The 22,356-nt window shown below is 34.6% G+C and overlaps 2 long non-coding RNA genes across 2 annotated transcripts; one reads left to right on the plus strand and one right to left on the minus strand.

Moving 5' to 3' along the window:
- Positions 1–377: 377 nt before the first annotated feature.
- On the minus strand, positions 378–3,954 carry LOC149784153 (uncharacterized). The gene is made up of 3 exons (XR_016414103.1): positions 3,694–3,954; positions 1,550–1,643; positions 378–841 (listed from the first exon to the last, which is right to left on the minus strand). It is a non-coding gene; the product is annotated as an uncharacterized LOC149784153 (long non-coding RNA).
- Positions 3,955–10,730: 6,776 nt separating this feature from the next.
- On the plus strand, positions 10,731–20,637 carry LOC149784154 (uncharacterized). Its single transcript, XR_016413769.1, has 2 exons — positions 10,731–12,082; positions 13,900–20,637. It is a non-coding gene; the product is annotated as an uncharacterized LOC149784154 (long non-coding RNA).
- Positions 20,638–22,356: the final 1,719 nt, after the last annotated feature.

Below are 22,356 nucleotides of genomic sequence, written 5' to 3' on the forward strand. Positions count from 1 at the left end.
AAGGCAGACTAGAACTCCAGGGAAGACAACATACATGGCCACAAATCAACATAGGTTTTGTCAGGCAGCTGTGCACTTTACTAATGGTTTCCTGTTTCAAAAAAGCGTGTAACCGAAAATATCTGCACAATCAAACCAAACATTGACTGTATATTAAGAAGTACATAAACCAATAACTTCAAACGTTCGTGTGACGAAGATATTCACATTACTGAAACCTAACTGACTAAATAGTAAATACCTTACAGATGGATCTGCCAAATCAATGTATTTGTTGATTGCAGGTTGAGCAATAGATACACAAACATAATTAAATAAGTAAGATATGGTATTAGTTACATGTAATAAAATATGAAGAAAAACAAATGATCATAGTATGCACTCAGAATATTATTATTAAATTAGACAGTTATAAAATATATCTACAATTTGTTATGGACAGTACTATATCGTCCTCAAAAGCTCTGTTCTGGGCAAGGAATACCACCAGAGTAAAGTAAATAGGGTTGGGCAGGCTGATTTTGCAGGTTATCTTGATTCTGTTGGTGCGATATCTATGCAGATTACACACTTATATATTCATTAGATCAGATTTATTTGACTTTCATCACTAACATAATAAACAAGATCAAATGTTGAACAATTATTTTATAAACAAATTACAGAGAAGTCGTCCAAAGTGAGTTCACGAAATTGTGTATAATAAATTCTACAATATGTCTAGACCAGAAGATCTGAGTGGTTATTACTGTGAATAGCTCATTTTTTGCCGAATCGCCAAGTCCATCTCCATCTGCTCAAGAGTTGGCGACCTGGCTCACTGGCGTCATTTTTGAGGACTCTGTAAGAAAAGGAAAACTTTATTCAGGGAAATTTTGAAACCTAATAAATTTCTCTAAGGTCTATCCATCTATCTATATATATATCTATCTATATATCTATCTATCTATCTATCTATCTATCTATCTATCTATCTATCTATCTATATATATATATATATGCTATCTATCCATCTGTCTATCTATCTATCTATCTATCTATCTATCTATCTATCTATCTGTGTGTATGCCTGAATGTTATTATATCATATATGTGTGCATGTCTGTCTTCGGAGTTATTGTTCTTTATGTCTAGCTTTATTATTTCTATATTGGTTTTTCTCTCCCTACTTTTATGTTTGTTTATAAATCAGTTAGTTTATTAAAACATGAATGTACCTTCTTACTAACCGACTAACCAATTCACCTACAACCTGTCTTCAATGCTCACGACCGCCCATATATCTAGTTTGATAGTCAATCACCTATACTGTAGCTAATTTCCTCCCTCTCTTTTATTTATTGCTAGTATAGAAGTATTGCATAATCAATATGAACATTGAGCGTCTTATGATCAAAATGTTTATGTTCAGAGACCGTGAAACATGCGCAATTTCAACCATTGATTTTCTGTTGGTTTTTTTCTGTTGTTGTTTTTTTTTTGCTTATAGATCCGTAAAATATTAAGATGGAAGAGTTTACAGAAAAGTACAGTATTTGCATAGACTTACTGATAAAGGTCAACTTCTTCATTCTCAATGGCCCTTAATAGAGCTTCCAACGTATCAGCATCCTCGGCCGAGTAACTTCTCCGTTTTCGATGATCTGTGGATAAAACAAATTTATTGGTGCCCACACGCATTAGATAATTAATATAGAGATTGATTTTAAAAAAGGATGATTAAAATGTAAACAAGAAATATGGGCCTCGAATTTTCAGTTCCAAAGTCCGTTTCTTGTGCGAGTGAGCTAATTATGTATAGGAGTATGACAGCTTTACATAGTTTATATTCGATTTCCAAGATAAAAATAATATTGTATTGATATAAGGTTCGATTTCTTCTAAACTTCACAATGGTTTGATTATTTTGTCGAAAGCGTAATTATACGTCATACTCAGGATGTTTTACTCAATTATACGAATGTGTCAGTTTATGCATAATCATCTAACATAGACTAATTTGAAAAACCGCATCATTATAAACGGACTATAAATAGCAGGTACCATTTTATTTCGGAAATAAATGTGCCAGAAAAACTATTTTCCAAAAGAATGTTTAATGAAGAGAGGATTATGTTTGAAAAGTAAATGAGGCATTCGGTGCATGATAACAGCTATGAACCTTTGTATATAAATTGTATCTGACTTGAAAATTCCTTAACTCATAAAAGAGGAAACAAATTAACATCGATGAGGTTAGAAATTAATTTATTTCTATCATCATAATTGCGCGTGTAAAAAGAATGAGTCAGCTCTTTCTCTTACTTAGGGTCTTTCATTCTTACAATTGGGCAAGCTATTGTGTCTCTATATTTATGTGTGTTTGTCTCTTCACACAACCTTTAACATTTAGCCCACTAGGATTTCCGGTAAAGCAATAATTGTACGAGAGCGACTATAATCTTTCAAGACATCCCCATGCCACTACAGCTATGTGATATATAGCATGACGCGTTGTCACATCTTCATTTTTTAAAAACCCAATAGTTTCTCCAATGGTTCGCGCCAAAATCTGCAATAATCAGTGGATTTTGATTTCGAATATTGGTCTTAAATTCTTTTTAAAGATACCTCATCTTATCAAATAACTGTATTCTTTACACGGACGAGGTTTAAACGCATTGTTATGTAACTTTTACACCGAGGCATGGCAATGAGTTTACATTCATACATACATAAGAGAGTTTATCCAAACGTTCCTATAAACGTTGATCATAATTAGGCATATATACGTTATGGATAATTGACTTCATTGTGCTCTCCCATAATTAACTTAGGAGACCCATATCAATGATACATATTGTTATAATTATACACGTTTAGTCTATCATCTTCATTTGCATTCAATAACGTGATATTAGTCTCAAGTAAGTCATATTGCATGTCTAACTTTTCGTTTCCTTCATTATCACCCAGTGACCATCATCCTTCAAGAAATATTCGTGCCTCTAGTACTCTGATGTGACATACCATGATGCGCCTTGTCAACAACATTTTAAGTACCTTACTGTTCTCAATCGTTTGCTCAACAATGCACACTAATCATTGAGTTTTTAATTGGTATATAGGTCTCTATGTTTCATTAAATACATCTATATCTGATCAAACAACTATAATCTCAACGAGAATGAATTCTCAGTTTAAGGGCGTCGTTCTGTAGTATTTACATCTGTGTTTGGCAATGACTTTACTGATGTACGTCTTATTGAAAACTGACGTAATATGAAATAGAGATATTGAGCTCGCTTTAAGAAAATATTTCATTGTAAGTCAAAGAAAACATAATGTCTCGCATTTGTTTGGACATTTTTGAGTTTATTTATAGCTAAGCTTGACCAATATATTATGTCCAAGAGCCACACGTTTTTACCGGAAGGCGTAGGCAGGGAGACGGCTTTGAATATAGTTTGAATACGAAATAATTGGAATGCATTTCATACTTCCAATAAATAAGTTTAAAGAAAATAACTATGGGCGAAAAAGATCGACACAGGCTAACTTTTAACTCTCCTGTATGCTCAAATACGTAGAAACAACAAAATTCTGGAACTGTGAAGAAATGAAAAAGAAAGAAAAGAAAGATAGAATGAGCCACGGATAGAAAGAAAGACAGGAATACAGAAAATAAAATGACAATATAAAACAAATACATACCTTTAGATAAGGCCAGTGCACACAGAACCAGAAGCAGCAGCAAACAAAGTGAGATCCTTCATTTTCGGAAAATGACTCTCCACCAGTTGGCAGCTTGTATTCGAAATGTTGGGTGGATCAAAAGTTCACTATTTGTACGTGTTCCCAGGTTTTGTAGGTATTGGTTGTCACAGCATACCAATACGAAAATATTGTAATCAAACGACATCCCCCAAAACACTTGAACCGAAGCATGGCTGACGAGATTTGTGCTCGGAGAAAAAAATATTATAATTCAAAGCAATTTATATGTTATTTGTAGCGTCACGCGCTTGTAAAGTTGCGCTTGATAACACTATTTTAACCTAGCTACATTTAAGTTATCAAGGAGCTTCAAACGAATTGATTTTTAAGGAGTGTTTCTTATCAAGGAGAGTACAGACAAATCAGCAATAACACGTGAACGTATTTATTTTTGCGATGATTCTATGTTGATTATAATAATAATACATCCATTGCCGAGCACATTACTTCTCAGGACCATTGAAGGACAGAAGTACAGATCTCAGTACTCTAGTGTCGAAATAAAATCTCTAACTGAGGTGGAGGCAAAGTGACGTTGTTAGAAACGTTAAAACGGTCTTGAGTACTTTCCTCTATTTCTACATAAAACGCTAGTTCTACAATATTTGGCACTGCTAGAAAGACTCGGTAAATTACATGTTCAGTATTATTATATTTTTGACTAATGAAAGCACTCAAAATAAGAAACGAATTTACTGCATACAGTACAGCATCTTGTTTTATTGATCCCAGTTCAATCATATGGACCTGGATAGAGAGGCAGGGGAGTATGTGCCCTTAGTGAGTAGTGGACTGCCACTCATACTGGTATACATTTCACCCAATCTAGTAGAAATACAGTCAATCAAGTAGAAGTCCATTATGGGTTGTATTGAAGCTGTAGTGTCTTTTATTGTATTCCTCATTGATTACATTGTATTCTCTTTGCGAGTTGACATTATAAAAACAAATGGGAGACACCCCGAGAGCGGAGCCTAAACCATGACTGATTCCAGTTTAATACCTTTACCTGTAGAAACTATAGAGTGGGATCGTTTCGTTATACACAGTGGTCTAGCTAGGAATACATAACGGCAAACCCGAGCAACGTAGATACATGAGGATCTGGATTTCATCGATATCTTCCAACCCTCTCCATTATGTAACGTACGCACAAGAAAATGCATAGTTACAGGTTATATTTGCATACTATTCTGCATCAAGTATTACATTCCATTTTCATTTTCAATAAATGACATTTCATTAATTTGTATGCGCTAGTTAGAAATTTGTCATATGCTTTCTTCGAGTTCAATGCTATATTCAATACCGACAGTGACGTCATTATTTATATAGGACATGTACAATCACAAACACTGGAACATCATGACATACATGAACAAACGTGTGCATGTGTGGGGTTTGGATTTTTAACGTAGCTTTAACAATGTTTCAATCATATCGCTGCGATGTCTGCAGTGTGACAGTTTATAGTGATGTCTATACTGGCGGATCATGCCTCGGACATGTAGCATGATGTCCCACCGAGTCACATTATCCTGACAGCAGAACGACCAGTCCTAACACTAACCTCTTCATGCCGACGCCAAGCGTACAAACATGTCATACATCTTTTCATTGTTCATACTGTAATGATAAGATGGTGTTTATGCCATGTATTTAAAAAGGAGATGCACGAGATATAATATTGAAAGTATTTTCTGTCCTTTGTCACGTACACTTTGAAAGCAGTATGAGAAAGAACGACATTTATATTAAACGGACGGAATTATGTACACAATATTGACTGTTTCACTCTAACTAATACCAACGAAGAATGCAAAGTTATGATTGCATTCACATTGTCCATGAAATCTACAAGCATCTCTATGAGATGGTTTAAGAAGTGTCTTAGTCTGAAATCTGCCCCTAGCCTTTAACTGTAATTTCCTCTATCAAGTCAACATCAATCATTCAGGACAGTTCGAACATGAACATGTTACGCTTAGATGTACATTGAATATTGAATAAAAATATTCCAAAATTACGCAACATAAAATAAGCAGATGTTGGTTGTTAAGTAACTTGACCGAGTACACGTTTAATGTAACGTTTTCATATTATCGCGTAAAACGGGTCCCTAGCATTATATTAACAAATGAATATCATGGCCGTATGGGGGATCCCAGACCCTCACTTCAGAGCATAGCGTACACACACATACACTCAGACGTACAGACACTTGTCACTTGAAAATTGACAATCATCATAATGTTGTGCAAGTTTACTGGATATGAGACTAGCCGTTAAACTTGAATTTCCCAAAAGGTATGATGACCATGATGAACAACTAAATTTTGCAGTATATGTCTGACGGTTTGAGAGCATGATATTTTTAATGCAGACAATTCGTCTACAATGCATTGAAGTCTGCTGTCTAACAATAGCTGTTCATGCAATAGACGAAGTGTTGTTTATGAAAAAGGTAACTATCTACGTCGCTTTTTCATGAAATTATAATCAAGCAACAGCCGAGAAGGGACACTTTACTTTGAAGTATGTATCTACGATTCTTAACAATGATTAATCAGGGAGGTATTGGGCATCGCTATTGTTTTCAAAAGAAACATTAACTTCTGAACGCGCACCCTTATTGTTAAGTTGGTTGTGTAGAAAATATTGAACTTATAACATGGACTGTGAAACACGTCGTGGTTGTGTTATTATCAATGTCCTTATAATGCATATGAAGTTGTCAATGATAAACAGAAAATGATAGATCTTCACAAACTTTGCAGATACAACCTGGGGTACTTGTAGTTTCCAATATTTGTCATGTAGATTGAACTAATGTACTTGCTAAATAAAGAAAATCGCCGTGAATTAAAAAGTATGCATATGCTTCCAACCCCTACAGAAACTATTTAAGTGATTACTCTATTTTCATCACACGCCTCCTGTTTATAATATTATATATAATCTCGTCAAATGACCGAACCAGCAATCGTAAGTATATTTATTAAGCGGTTGGTCGTGGAACGCGGCAAACGTGCTTCGTAGAGCCTGTATACTTTTTTTCCCATTAGGAACACATATTTAAATGCAACACGATGTCATGGTCTTGTCTTAAATATGATATTATTAATATATTCTTTCTAAAAGTCGCATCGAGTGTAATTTTTGAAAACAAGTAACGCATAGAGAAAATACACCGTCGTTTTGGGGATGCAGATGAATTTGGCAATTAAAATCTGAGAAACCAATGAATCTTGTTTACCCTGTTTGCAGTGGATACTAGTTTTGGTTTGCTTTTTGACATGAGTGATATGACCTTGGATACTAATGTGCATATTGTTCAATATATCCAACGTTTTGCAATAACTTACTAAGCTTTATGTAAGTGAGACAGTTGCTTTATGTATGATTACTAAGATAGCATCAACACTTTCACAGCTTACCTGACGCCAATTATCTGACAAACCTACTCATATTCGTTTTGAATATAAAAATTATAATGAACATAATTGAAATAGTAACAGTTTGAACTACTTCCATTTTCTATCTTCTTTCAATGTCATATACTTAGATAACAGCGCACAATTATGAATATGAAATCGCGATTTTCCTGATTTCGACTCTTTTAAACAAGACTTAAACAATACCGGCTATATTATGCCCTAAAACAGATTTTGTGTTCGCTTGATAGTCATTTTTGAAACGTATGGTAATATAATATAATGATTAGAGCAATTTGGCTTCGGTACAGTTTTGTTATTTACAAGCAACAAACTATAATAGTATATGGGGTTTTGAACACAAATAGATGCTCAATTGCAAATGTAATTCGTGATAGAGTTGAGTTGAAGATAAGACCCGTGTGCAATAAATTCAAGGTACATTTTTGCAGGTGTACTGAAAATATCGCTTATGCGTCATTATATAGTTTTACATGTTTTCGCTCTTAAAACCGGTTTTAACAGGGCACTGATCCATTTGCCTTTCACAGCGGTTGCATGAATTTCAATACAAATGTCCTTGTATATGTGTCAACAAGGGATAGAACGTATGCATAACTGATCTGGATAAATATGTACCAGATTATTGACTTGTCTACAATTAATAATTGCTGCAGATTTACTATTATTTTACATTTAATAATACATTCTACATTTTTTTACGTCCGGGTCATGTGGAAAATCTGTACGGACACCGCTGTAATCAAATGCACTTTTTCCACACAAAATCCGAGAGTAAGATATAAACCTAAATTGTGCTTTTCATTTAAAAATATGATTCTCCTTAAACAACTGGAACAAAATAGCAAAACGACAAATGCATAATTATAGGTGTACCTCTCATTTGGTTATTTCACATCATTCTATACTGTATCTAAATACCCTAAGAGATTATCATTAGGCGCTACCGTGAAATAATCGAAATTATTACCGTCATGAACGAGCATATTTCGGATGAGAGGCATATCAAACAGTTGGATGATATGGTCATATGTTAGATAAAGTACTTGAGAAACAACGCCAGTAAAATATATAAAATGAAATAATGTCATTTTCCGAAATCATTCAAATGCGATCAGTCGTGCATCAACCTGTATCAGTCAGAAATAGTCAGGAACTCGTTTCAAACCATAAATGGCAGTATGGTCAGCTCCAAACGCAAACGTTCTGAAATACTTCAGGATGTAAGATCTTTACCTCAGACCACTTTCATAAATGCTGTTCAGATCGAAACGAATAAAATCAGGAATGCATCTAAACTGTACGATCGAATGTACTACTGAAGGCCGGACGTCGAGACTGGTCACTAGCAAAACGAAGCATAAACATCGAAGTAAGCCAAACAAGAGACTTTAACTGTCCACACGAAATAAAGAGGTCGTTGCATTTTAGCACGGAATATATGATTAACGCCGCACGAAACGCTCATAACTTAGACCTTTAGGGGCTCATATCCTGCATTAAACAAGGCTGATATACAGTCTAGCAACATATAATATATATTCTCTATGAAAGCATAAAGTGTGAATTCATCTACTTTCAAAGAATAGCTAGTGAATCTATTTGAATAACTCCCTGATGAAAATTAACGAAACACCAAGACCGGATTTACCCTTCTGCTAACATGTAAATAAAAGCAGCACTTCCAACAAGCAATGTAATAAAATATGTAATATAGCTAAACTATCCTTAAATAGCAGCTTGCCATTATACCTGACATATCAAGAATTAATGAATCATATTTATCGTTTTATCTATGTCAGCATACCATATTCACAGGCAAATAAATATTTATAACAGCTGTACAATAATACGTGACAGGAATCTTTAAAGGGTCATTATTTACTTATGTAGAGACGGTGAACTGTGTTAATTTATGTTTGATTTAAATTAATTTTGTTGCTTTTTTTATAAATATTCCATTACATGCTATTGTAATGTAACATTATTTTCTGGAATATAGTTCAGTTCTGACTTATGTTTGGGGGTAGTTTTCAAAGTAAATAACAATTAATAGAAACTTTGTATCTAATGCTGACCTAGTTCCTGACCTTGATAAAGAACTTGTAGTAAACAACTTATTTCGTTTTTCTTTCTCAGAGTAAGAAAAATTAAATAGCATTGATGCCATGCTAGGAGTAAGTGAAAAACACCATTTGTATATTGTTACAATATTTTGGTTTTCCCAGAATGATAAACTCTTGACCTTTATTCGGGTTTGCGTTGTAGTTAGATTTATTAATATTGTTATGAGAAAGAATTGTCTTTAGTTCTTTAACACTTGAGAGATCCATTTGTTTTATGCTGTGTCCAGTTTGGACTAATTTTATAATTTCCTTCAAATAATTTTAGAGAAAAGTGATTCTTTTCCCTGGAAATACTAGTGTTCTAAATTAAATGTTTGACTGACATTTATTCGAAATTTATTCAGGATTCTAAAACTGGAGACCGTTGACACTGCAGCACTTCACAGGGTTAAAACTAACGTCATTGTCTTCCTTTTGGATTTGATCAAGACTCCTGTTAGGACTTTTTTATAAATATGCTTTAACCCTTGGATTATTTTGGTACTTGATTTGTAAAATCGTAATTTTATTTCCTAATTTTTACCTTACTTTTCTAGGGAATTAATGTATCCGTTTCCTTTTACAAAGCTTGTTGTTTTCTCAATTTTCTTGTTACTTTATGTAAGAGACATACCACGTAACAAGAAAATTGGGTTGCTCGTCATAGGGATATATTAAGTTTGGTTAACATATTTCAAAAATATTTCTTTAAACATTCTTTAAATCTTAAGTGAAATTAACATGCCTTTTTACAATGTCATCAAAAGTGGGAATCTCTCTTTCAATACTTCCCATGAGCAGTTGTCCTGTTTGAGAAAATATGAATTAATTGAATTTGCCGGAAAATATGATCTTTCTCAAGGCAAAAGCTTTTCTGATGTTACTAAGAATTTTACGATAGTGCCCTCTTTTAGAGAAAAAAGTAGACACATTTTCCTTACTTTGAAAAGTTGCTGAAAATCTGAAACGGCAATGGAAGCATCGGACGCAATTATTACAGTGTGCACTTTTTGGCTTGGCCCGAGATATCTTGGCATACCTGCCAGTACAGCAAAGTGCCGACTATGAGCTGGTTAAGGAATGCATCATAAGGGGTATGTATGTATGTATGTATGTATGTATGTATGCATGCAAACATATGTATGCATACATAACTTCATATATATGTATATATACCTATTTCTCTCTCTCTCTCTATATATATATATATGCATGCATGTATGTATCTATATCTATCTATCTATCTGTCTATATATATATATATATATATATATATATATATATATATATATACACATATTTATCTATCTATCTATTTATCTATCTTGCTTTGATGTTACTTACTATTTCTATTTTGTGTTTATTTAATATCACTGAAGCCGGCCTAGTATGTGAATCCCTTTAACATCTTTACTCGATTTCTATTTGTCTCCAGCACATAATGTTTCACACTGAAAAATAGGTATACTCTACGATTCGAATCGTTTTCTGAAAGCCGAGCTCTGACGAGAGAGTGTGTGAGGCAGACTGACAGACAAGGTGAGAGACCGATATGGTTACCTAAGCGATGACCGTCTGACGTATATATCTTGGAGGTGAAACATGTGTCATATTAAGGGAAGCTTTTCTATCAATCGTGTTAAACACATAGTTGGAATCATGGTCGTGTTGAATGTTGTCCAAAATTGAATGAAGTTGTTAATTCTGCTGGCATGCTAAACAAGATTCAGACAGGAGGTTTCAAATTGTCTTGCGTAACCGAAAATCGCATATTGTTGTACTTTACAGATTGACGTGCCGTTTTAACTAATGGTATATATATAGGACAAAAATGCGGCAAACAATCCGGCCGCTGTTCTGCAATGACATGTGCTTTTACAAATGACTGTGTAAGTGTAGGAATCAATTCTTGTTTTCAATAAGTCATTTCGTGGGTAGCTCCAATTTCAAAATAATCTGAATGGGCTATCAAATGACTTTATCGCATGGATGATAATGACTCATACTCGATCTTGGAGAGAAGGGGGTTGATTGTATTGCATACAAAATACGTAATTTCTACTTCAAAATCACTCGGTGTGTGTGTGATTTCGAATTTTAACGTAGCTTTAACAATTTTTTCAGTCATATCGTTACGATGGTAGCATTGGGTCAGTTTATAGTGATGTCAAGCACTGAGACATCATGCCGCAGACATGTAGGATGATGTCCCACCCAGTTTGATTATCCTGACATTAGGCTGACCAGTTCTAACACAAGCCTCTTAATTCTGAGCGCATGGAAAGGCGATTGTTAGTACCAGTTTTAAGTATGACTTCGCTGGGGTTTGAAGCCGAGACCAACCGATTCAAAGGCGGAGTCTCTATACACTAGGCCACCTCTAGAGATTAAACTGAAAATACCTGCTATGTCTGTAAACGGAAGGGACGTAGGTCTACCAATTGTCAGCAACGTCAAGTGAGGAGCCCTCAACAACATGAGAAAGCTGTTTGCATTAAGGAGACCTGTGAAAAGGATATTGGTCTTCCGAGTGTCCGACAAAGGTGTAAAGGGGAAACATACACTAGGTATCATAAGAGAAACGAAGAAAATCCCTTTCATGCGAAGAAATTCAAAACAAGAAAAAGAAGAAACGGCATAAAAATTCATTCCAGTAATAACATATTTTAAACATGGAGTAAAACGCACATTAATATATATATATATATATATTGGTCGGTTCGAAATAGCATTGTGATTCTTATTCACCTGAATATTGAAAAATAAGTAAGTATCTCAAATTCTTAGTTTGTGTTTATGATATCAGTAACATAATGGTGCAAACATATTTAGTTACGAACTCTCTTTTTAATTTTCACTATGTTGGCAATCAGCGAACGTTATCTCTTTCTGGGTATACCTAGGTGGCCTTCCGATCTTGATGAAGAGATGTTGGTGACTGGTGCTGGCGTCTTTCTGATAGTCACTGCAACCGTGGAATGTTTATAATTATTGGATAGTAACGTTCTCCTCCTGGGATTAGACAGGGAAGTTCTCATATTTTTTTTTCATGTGCCTAGGTTTTGCCTAATGTACCTCAACAACTTGAGGGGCTGTTTCCATTCATTTGATTCTGGTAACTGTAAAACTTTTTTAACAACAGTTGCTGATTTTACTTTTATTGCCCTTGTTGTATTTTACAGGAAGTCAAATCCATCTACAACTCATACCCTGGTCTAAAACTCAATACAGCAGCATCAATCGCACAGTCGCCCTGGGTACATCACATATACATTGCAGGATCACGCTAAGACGATATTTCATTTTTGAAATATCTGATTTACTAATTGTGTGCAATGTACAACAGTACAAATGCTCATGTGTACACTTTATTACAATTGCTCATCTCTTAGTAATCTACTTGTGATATAATGTCGTAAAGCACTAAGCAAAGCCAAACCGCCTTATACATGATACATCGTATTGATTTATCATCGTAATGCCATATATTATACATCGTATTGATTTCTCATCACAATTCCATAAATGTTCTATAATATGGCTAGATTTTACATGGATTATCGAAGATCTGTAAGTAAAAGGTACAAGAAAACATAAATACATACATACATACATACACACAAACACAAACACGCATATATATACATGGATACATACATGCATACATGCACACATACATACATACATACATACATACATACATACATACATACATTTGTTAAATTAACCTAGTGGTTAGGGCCTCCGCCTCAGATGCGGGAGGTCGCGGTTTCATACCCTGGCCGAGTCATGCCAAAGACTTAAAACATTGGTACTAACAGCTACCTCGCTAGGCACTTTGTGTTAAGAGGTTAGTGTTAAGACTGGTAGTCCTGGTGTGAGGATAATTTGACTGGGTGGGACACCATGATACATATCTGCGGCATGATGCCCTCGGCTAGACATCACTATAAACTTTTACACTGCAGACATCGTAGCAATATGACTGAACAATTGTTAAAGCTACGTTAAAAACCTATATCACAAACACACACACACACACACACACACACACACACACACATGTTCCAGTAGGCACTAATTCCATATGTCGTCAAATGATGTACTAACTATATTATTGTTTATTCCATTTGGAACTGTCGTTCTATATTTTATAATACTGTATGGTGGAATACCGTGCAAAAATATACGAGAACATTTCTCCCGGTACGACGCAGTAATTCCACAACAGTCGTTTAAATTAGCAATTTGAATTATCGAAAGTTTCATAAGCGTCATAATTGTTATTTGGTTTGCAATCAATCTGTACCAGTCTTCGACAGAATAGATTGTTATCCTATAAATAAAGTATTAATAAATCAATATAGTATTATGTCACGATCCAAATAACACATCCTTAAGGAATTATGCCATTATACTTTGATTGCTTATTCTAACATTGGTAATACATTTGTGAATTTAATTTATATCTGGCCGCCTAAACTCATTCATCTCATAAATCATGAGTTTCATATGATATGATGTAAATCATCTTTTCATTGCAGCAAATGTTTTACATTCTCAAAAATAAATTATTTTTTTAGGAATATAAAATATATATGCTATAACCATGGCAACTGGCACAAGACAAGGAACTAGGTCAGCCTTTATTATATCAGCAAGACACTGAAGATTTCCTCACAGAGTACAAAGATGCTTACGAGAGATTCGTTACCACCATTTGACGTGACGGTTCACTAATGAAGCATCAGAACTAAAAACATTTTTATTTTATTTCTAAATAAAATTTTCAAAGAAAAACCTGCAAGCGAAATGTGTTCTGATGAACACGATTCGGAAAAAGAAGATAACGTCTTTCACCAAATTCCTGTAAGCAAAGGAGAAATATTTGTGACATAATCTTTTTTATACTCAAGAACATCTACTGCTATATCGAATCATATTGATGCAAATAAAGAAGTTGAAAAAGATGCATGTAGAGAAAATGAGCATAGTTCATCTAATTTGCAGATAATGGAATAATAAATCCAATAGTTTAGTGCACCCTTCCTTTATGTGGAAAGAAACATTTAAGTTGTAGATATGTGTATCAAGAGGGGAATTGATTTAGAGATTGTTCGTAATTTGAAAGGCCAGACCTTATTATGCCATTTTGTGGAACAATCCAAACTGATTAATCATGTCATTAACGTTCTCTTGAAATGCATTGTGGTCAATAAAATTGCAAATGAAGGCTGAACAGCTTTAATGACCTGTATTCAAAAAAGATTAATATATGTGAAAGACATGTTTATATTGTTGGAATGATTGATTGACACTGGTGCCGATTTAAGGACGAGATCTTTCCATCTTGGAAAAACACTACATGAATGTATTATCTCCGTTTCGACGGAAATGGATGTTATAAAACAGATCGAATGGAAAAGTGTCATAGAAGTATTGCTAACAAAAGGATTCGATATCAGCGCTATTTACATCTTTGACAAAGTGATCTAATATGTGCTATTACGACTGTACCCACTACATGATTAGAAGCCAATCATGCAAATGATCCAGAACCAAGATGTTAGACGATGCAAAATCGACACAATTGAATATATACTGCATCAAGGGGCGGCTATAGGAGGCATGCTAAGCATGGAAATACCACTTTGTGTATAGCATTGGCAAATCAGAATGTGGATGTAGTAAACACTCTCGTCAAGCATGCCGCAAACGTTAACCATCAGATAAATATAAAGAGGTCTCTAGCACATATAATTTGGTGCGACGGTGATTGGTCACAGGAAGATGATATTGAAATTTCGCTTCTTCCCTCACTTCGTATATTATTGGAAGAGTGACTTAATATTAATATCAAAGGGATTGATTATTCAACAGTTTTAGATTTTGCTGCTGAGAAATCAAATGATAATATTTGTAAATTCCTCGTAAAATCAGGAGCTGACATAGAGACGAGTGATTACCTTCAGCGATCTCTTTTGCTTATAGCAGTAAGGATCACAAATATTAAGGTGATAAAGACACTGATTATACTCAGAGCAGAGATTGAAGACAGACCCTTGATTCATGCTTGTCTCCATGGCAATACAAATGCGGTTCAGATTCTTATTAAAAATCGTGCTGATTATAAGGCCCGCGGCGATCAGGGAATGCATCCAATATATATTGCCTGGTAAACGGGGACTCTCTGATGATGCAAGTTTGCAAAACACGGGTTGTTATGTTTCCACTCCAGAAGTTAGCCGATCAACACCCATTGATTATTATGCTGCATCAAGTGGAAATTCTATATCAATATCTTCTACGTCAGCATGTCAACAAGAACTGTGAGGATTCTCAAGGACTAGAACCTCTAGCATTTACATTGCTGAGAGGAGGATCAAGTGTTACTACTTTTCTTGCAGATTCTACAGCTGCAGTGAAATTTGAAAGATTAACCACAATTCCATTACCACATAGACCTCTTCATGAAATGCATGAGTTAGATGACTACGTGGAGGAAATCACAAAACCATTAAAAGCCATGGGATAGACCGGAGTTGCTATAGGAAAAGATAATTTAGATCCACCTGGACTTTGTAGACTTCACTTAGATGAAGAATAAGGCGTATATATATATATATATATATATATATATATATACTATTATTTAAGGTGGGTCGTGGGCAGTTTTGTCGTCCTCAGACGGTTTCGTGGGCAGATAAAAGTTCGTGGGCAGATTTCCATCTGCCCACGAAGCACGTCGTCCTTTTCTGCACTCTTGCCACAAATATCAATAAAATAAATGCATATTTACGCTGCTGAATGTTAAATATTCGATAAATATTCATCTGCAAAATAAATAATTGCCTTTTTACCTATTTATTTCCATTTTTTCATTAATGAATTGAATTGAATAGCACAACTTGAGTTACCTCCCATTATGTACTAGTATATATTGCACCTTAAAAATAGATTGACCCGGAAGTAGTATGTTTCAAATTTACTGCCCATGATGACAGGGGATCGTTACAAAGAAAATCAAGGGATGGGGTTCTAACCTGTAACAATATAATATGTTAATAGTGTTACAGGTTAGAACCCAAATCTGTTGATTTTCTTTGTAACGAGAAACTGTGACCGTGATGATTATTGTGAGAGATCAAAACTGCCCGGGAACCAGGATGTGGAGTGAATAATCTGCCAATGTCGCCAACAAGCACCATACATAGATACTATTTATTTTGATATCTAAGAAGTTTTCAATAATGCTAATTAGTAACATTATAATGAGTGAGCTGTTATATGTCTTTCGAAATACCTCTATTCACTACTGCTGGTCTTGAGCCCAAAATAAGAGGATTGTGGCTGTCATTAGAAATACAAGTGATACCATTTATTTAAATCCAGGCTTAGTAAGTTCATAACTTCACTTAAGTTCATATTATATGCTGCTGCATTTTCTTCTCTCAGTATACCATTAACAACGACAACAAAAGAAAAATGGTGTTTACTCAGAATTTGTTCCTATATTTATCAAAAAATTTGTTTTGGAACAGATATTTTGTTGGAAAAGCTGAAAGAATAAAATTGGGGGAAAATCATGATGGTATAATAATACAATTGTTTACTTATAATAAAAGAATACTGGATTTAGTGCACATCATCCTTGCAATAATTAAATGGCATTGTGAATATGCAGAACCCCAATTCTTTAATGTACATGTACTGTTTAAGGTACAAAACTGTTTTGCATACTTCATAAGTTATTTCTCTAATAGTGCAAATAATAGGAGACAGAAGACATTTAGAAAGAATTAATTTGTCAAAATAAGTTAAATATCAAGATTAGTTTAATGGACGTTTGAAAATTTACTATTAAAGTAAAATTGCCTATTTTTGAGAGAAAAATCCTAATAGTAATACACGTAATTTTATTTAAATTAGCAGTAATGTAGAGGATGCTGATTTATTTATGAAATATACCATAAACGTGTGTTTCATGTTCATTACTCCAAAGTAAAATACCCAAGAACCACCTCAGAAAATCAGTAATGACATATTCACGTAAAACAAAACACAATTCTAAAAAAGTGATGGAGATGCAGTTATCAGCTGTGAGTCACATAGCTAACACATGTTGAGTAGCAGACTGGATGATTGGTATGGAACGAATTGTATTTGCCTTGTCAGAATGGTTGGTAAAGATTTTAAGAGGACTTCCTGGTTGGAAAAAAGTGAATTGGAGAAATGTATTATTTTTTTCATCGTATGTGTCCTTGTTTCACTTCATTAATAATAATGATATGACTTTTGACAAATCTTTTTGTCCGAGTGACTCAATGCTGATAAGTGTAAAAAAATGTCGAGGCTGCGACAGATGTGTCCTCTGTAGAAATGGGTGTTTATTAAACTAGGTCAAAATTAGGTAGTGTAAAAATAGGAAGTGGAACAATACACAATATGGAAAACGCTCGCTGTGGAAGACATTGGGCGGACATACAGACACATCAAGATGTATTTAATAAGATTCATACACATATTATATACTGTTGTATAGCTCTCCTTGTATGCTTCAGATTTATACTATAAACATTGAAGTTTGTGATACCGAGACAAACGGCAATGGAAGATGCACGTATCAAGGTTATGAAGATTGTTAAATTCACAAGCGATACAGAGTCAAATATACCAAAACTTTCATATTGCATTTTCTTACATTTCTACTATCACAGATCGATTTAGACTGATGCGAAACCTGTCAATTTATATCAAATTTGTCAAAATCGGGGTTTATTTACTATTGTTATGAGTTATTCACCTGTATGGAAAACGATCGTATAGGAAGGCATTAGGCGAAATGACAGACAAAGGAAGATATACTTAATAAGATACATACACATACTATTTACAGTTGTGCGGCTTTAATTATATGCTTTAGATATATAGCAATAGCATCGAAATATGTAGTACGATCGCAAAACGGCAATGGTAGATTCACGTAGCAAGGATATGAAGATCGGTAAAGTCGCACCCGATATTCAGTAAAAAGAACAAAACCTTCTATTCTGCATTTTCACACATGTCTATTGGCACAGATCGATTTAGTATGATTAGAAACATATCAATTAAAATCAAATTTGTCATCTGATATCAAATGTGTCAAAACCGTTGTTTTTGCGATTGTTATGACTTATTCGCCCATATGAAAAACTTTCGTACAGGTCGGATCTAGGCGCACGGACAGACAAATAAAGACGTGCTTATTAAGATATATACACACATTTTATAATATTGTATAGTTTTAATTCTATACTTCAGATCTCTAATATTAGCATCGAAGTATGTGCTACAATCACAAAACGGGAAGGGTGTATTAAAGTAGCAAGCATATGAAGATCGGTAAAGTCGCACCCGATATTCCGTAAAAAGTGGAACTTTTTTATTTTGTATTTTCACACACGTCTATTGGCACAAATCGATTTAGGCAGATGAGAACCTATATATTAATATGAAATTTGTCAAAAGCTGTGCTTGTTTACTATTGGTATAAATTATTCACCTATATGGAAACCGTTCGGATAGGAAGGCATCGGGTGCACAAACAGACATATGAAACCGTACTTAATAAGATACATACACATATTATTTAATGTTGTACATCTTAAATTATATGCTTCAAATCTATAGTATTAGCATCCAAGTATGTGCTACTATCGCAAAACGGGAAGGGTAGATGCACATATCAAGGATATGAAGATCGGTAAAGTCGCAAGCAATAATGAGTCATAAATACCAACTTTTTTATTATTAATTTTCTCGACTTTTTTTTGCACAGATCGATTTAAACTGATGAGAAACCTATACATTGATATTATATATGTCGAAATATATGGTTGTTTAAGATTGGTACAACTAATTTACCTGTATGGAAAATCTTTGTGTTGGAAGGTATTTGGCGCACGGAAAGACAAATGAAGACGTACTTAATAATATATGTAAACATGTTATATGCTGTTGTTTAGCTTTAATTTTATGCTTGAAATCAGTAGTATTAGCATCGAAGTATGTTGTAACCCCCCTCCCCTTAGTACGCTCCTGCAAGCAGACTTTGTCAAATGCTAAGAGACACTAATTGCTCGAAAATTATAATTTAAAAAATATTTATGTATTTATGGACTCGTATATTATAACCTTATAATGCGCCTTCATTTTCCATCAGGTAGGTCTCCAGGTCGAGTTGTCATGAAAAACAGGAACCAGTATCGTACATTCTTTACTAAGCGACTTCTCCGATGGTGCAATGTGTCTATAGAGCGTCCGCCTCGGATGCGAGGGGTCGCGTATTCAAACCCCGGCCGAATCATACTAAAGACATAAAAATGGTACTAGCAGCTGCCTCTTTTGGTGCCGATCATTAAGAGGTTAGTGTTCGGATTAGTCGGCCTGGTGTTAGGATAGTGTGACTGGGTGGGACAAGTTTGTCTTATGTCCGCTAAAATGCAAAAGCCTACTGAACCAAGTCGAACAGGTTACGTATTATACAACTTATTTTCGAGGTTTCAGCGCCCCCCCCCCCTTAAATGCGTACATATATTATCAGTATACCTCCATGCTCAAGCCTATGCATTTGGGTTACCCCCCCCCCCATGCGTACATACTAAATGGACGGCCCCTAACCATTCATGAGATGGTATTGATTCAAATTTACGAGTGCGATTGTGATGTACGCATTTCCCTACACAAACACGGGATGGTATTATTCAACCGTACATGTCCACAAAACTATATATATTTATAGATATATGTATACAACCATGGTACATCAATTAGGTATCTAATTACATAATGACAGTGTAGTGGTTAGCAAATTTGAGAAATATACTTTTTTATTCAGACACCATGCCAAAAGGAAAGAACTAACTTACAGTTTACGCTGAACTAAATTAAATTTACTATTTTTGTTTCCAGCATGGTCGGAATATGTTTACATGTTTCATATTAGGAAACAATTTGCATTATGGCTAAGTATATCTAAGAAGGAAATAAGATGTTCTTACAAACTCTTATTTTGTTGGTGTATTGGTTACCTCTCAACGTATGAACCATTCTTTGCCATCTCACGATTATAATCCGTATGTACTTAAGCGTTGTCTCATTTGTAGTGTTATATTTTAAATGTATACTTTGCTTGTAAAATGATCCCACTTTATATAAATGTACAAACACCGCAATCGTGATGTGCTTACAGGAATACATTCTTCTGAGTTCTACTGAAGTCAGTTATTCAGTATAATTTGTAAAACGATATGGACTGATTGATAAAAGTGACTGTTTTCTTTACTTTGGTTTGTCGCAATATTTTTCTAACACAGTACTAATATACACTGGTCACACATGACGCCCCAAAGAAGCAGTTGTAGTTAATTCTTTTTTACCTGTAGTAATGGGATTTTTACAATATATGGCTGTGGCAGATGTACGTCGATTATCAGACAATGGTCGGCTTTTGCACTAATCGCTTATTTCCCTACTTCGAGTGCGGACTGATTGACCGTTAAGCAAAATCTCAATTAATCTCTGCGATTTATGTGCAACGTACGATATTGTCCCCAGTGTTTATTTAATTCCATCATCGTTTAACAAAACTTCTTTTCTTATCCTCTCTAAATCAACTTTTGTTGACCAAAGACAATACATTTTATAAGCAAGGCAGAACGCAAAATCACATTACCCATCCACGAGTACAATGAAAATATGAAAACAAAAATAGTTAATAAAATTCCAAGGTATGTATAATATTGTAATATATTTTGGAGTATGCGCATTTGTTTACCGCTCTCCATTTTAAGGATTCCTTATATACTTGCTTGAATATGGGAAGTCGGTGCTGGGATTATAGTCTTGAGACCAAAATAATTAGCCAGTTACTAGGGGCAAACGTTACGGAGTGAAGTGTAAGTGAGTTTCAAGATGACATGGTTTACTTTTGGTAAATTCAGGTAAGAGCCGCATGAGTATCCCTGTCACTCAGTAGTCCCTATTCAAATCTAATTGCGTGAATTGATCGTGTGACTCCAGGTGCAGTATTTATGACTGGAGATTGGTAAATTATACAATGGAATCAACAGAAAAGGACTGTTCCGCCGTCGGCGGGCGCCATTTATTGTTGCTGTGGTGGTAAATATGTTACAAAGTTACAGGCGAAATGAAGCTAAAAATCATGATTTAAAAGGCCTAAGGTGGCGTAGTAAAAACGGTTCCCTGTATTAGGTTGTTGAGTTGTATAGTTTCACGGCGTGAAATACTGGCGGTAAGTTACGGAAAGTTAACGAAGAGAAGCTTTGCAATTGTGACATTGACATACAATTGGGAAGTTGGCATTTGTGGTCATGTATTAATTAGAGTAACATTACTGATAGATTGGACGCGTTGGACTTTCCAGTTTGCAGAAGTAGTTGTACAGGATTCCTTTGAATCGGGGAAACCTATGACTCGTAGCGGGATTCGCGCAAGGGCTTGACATCGCTCGGTCAAGAAACCCATTTGGTTGATACAATATTTCTTGCGTGAGCATAATGCAAATATGTATACTGGCTTGCACTGTTTTCAGCTATGATGTACGATGTTAAGATCTCAGTCGGTCAGGATATTCTTTAACAACGGTATCTTTTATCCTAACACGTCTTTCAATACGGTACCATTTACCCCTTGCAATAAAGTATATCAGTTGGAGGTTGAGGATGAACTAATCGATATTGAATTTCTCTAAGTACTGTTTGGTCAATGTTCGGATCTCATTATCTTGTTATTGCAAAAAATATATATTGGTTATAATCAATTACACCTTTAGTTTTATGATTATTTAGACATTCTATATAAATCCAGCATGGTATCAGTTAATATTTCGACGATATTGTTATATGTAACCAGTACATTTGAACATGTATGATTATAAACAGTAAAATTAGGCATTTAAACTGTAGGAAAAAAATTCTACTGAAAAATGTTTCATCAGCATAAAAAACTAAGGATTGTCAAATCCGAGACTAGCAATA

The sequence above is a fragment of the Sinohyriopsis cumingii genome, chromosome 14 (genome assembly GCF_028554795.1).
Source record: "Sinohyriopsis cumingii isolate HCF-2022 chromosome 14, ASM2855479v2, whole genome shotgun sequence".
Lineage (NCBI taxonomy): Eukaryota > Metazoa > Mollusca > Bivalvia > Unionida > Unionidae > Sinohyriopsis > Sinohyriopsis cumingii.